Here is a 1,271-nt window from a genome sequence, read left to right on the forward strand (position 1 = left end):
TTCAGACCTCAGAGATCGGTCCCAACAATGCTATCAAATGAGAAACCCAACAGAAGCACGAGTGGTCTAGTGGTAGAATCGTACCCTACCATTGTACAGACCGTGGTATTATTCTCGGTTTGTGTATCTTGAAAATTAGCTATGATGAACTTTGTGCTTAATGTGAGAACTAGGGTTTCTCACGATATCATCTTATTTATAGATGACACGAGTAGCACTATCGAGCTTTTCTTTTTTCTTTTTTTAAATCGAGAGGTGAAACTCAAATTTATGAACTTTTGAAGAACTGCATGACGAAAATACGATTACGTTATGGATATGCCTAAAGGTAGAAGCACCAATGGTCTAATGGTAGACTAGTACCCTGCCACGGTACAGACCCTAGTATTATTCCCAGTTGGTGTATCTTGAAGATTAGTTATGATGAAATTATTGCTTCATGTGAGAATATGGGTTTGTCACGATATCATATAATTTATAGATGACACGACTAGCACTATCGAGCTTTATTTTCTTTTATTTTTTTAATCGAGAGGTGAAACTAAAATTTATGGACTTCGGAAGAACTGCATGACGAAAATACGAGTAAGTTATGGATATGCGTAAGGTAGAAGTACCGGTGGTCGAGTGGTAGAATAGTACCCTGCCACGGTACAGAGCCAGGTATTATTCCTGGTTGGTGTATCTTGAAGATTAGCTATGATGAAATTAGTGTTTAATGTGAGAACTTGGGTTTCTCACGATATCATATAATTTATAGATGACACAAGTAGCACTATCGAGCTTTTTTTTTTCTTTTTTCTTTTTTCTTTTTAAATCGAGAGGTGAAACTCAAATTTATGGAATTCGAAAGAACTGCATGGCGAAAATACGAGTACGTTATGGATATGTCTAAATGTAGAAGTACCAGTGGTGTAGTGGTAGAATATACCTTGCCAAGATACAAACTTGAGTTCGATTCTTGGGTTGTGCAACTTGAAGATCAACGTGACAACTTGGGTTTCTCACAACATATAATATATAGATGACACAAGTATCACCATGACGAAAATACGAGTACGTTATGGATATATCTAAAGGTAGAAGCACCAGTGGTCTAGTGGTGGAATAGTATCCTGCCACGGTATAGACTTGAGTTCGATTTTGGTTGGTGCATCTTGAAGATCAGCTATGATGGAGTGTTAGTGCTTGGGTTTCTCACGATATCATATAATTTATAGATGACACGAGTAGCTCAAGGCACTGTCGAGCTTTTTTTTTCTTTTTTTTTT

The 1,271-nt window shown here is 37.1% G+C and overlaps 1 pseudogene; it reads left to right on the forward strand.

Moving 5' to 3' along the window:
• Positions 1-136: 136 nt before the first annotated feature.
• On the forward strand, positions 137-228 carry LOC111786876 (annotated as a pseudogene).
• The last annotated feature ends 1,043 nt before the right edge of the window (positions 229-1,271 follow it).

Source organism: Cucurbita pepo, unplaced genomic scaffold (assembly GCF_002806865.2).
Source record: "Cucurbita pepo subsp. pepo cultivar mu-cu-16 unplaced genomic scaffold, ASM280686v2 Cp4.1_scaffold003152, whole genome shotgun sequence".
NCBI classification, from domain to species: Eukaryota; Viridiplantae; Streptophyta; class Magnoliopsida; order Cucurbitales; family Cucurbitaceae; genus Cucurbita; species Cucurbita pepo.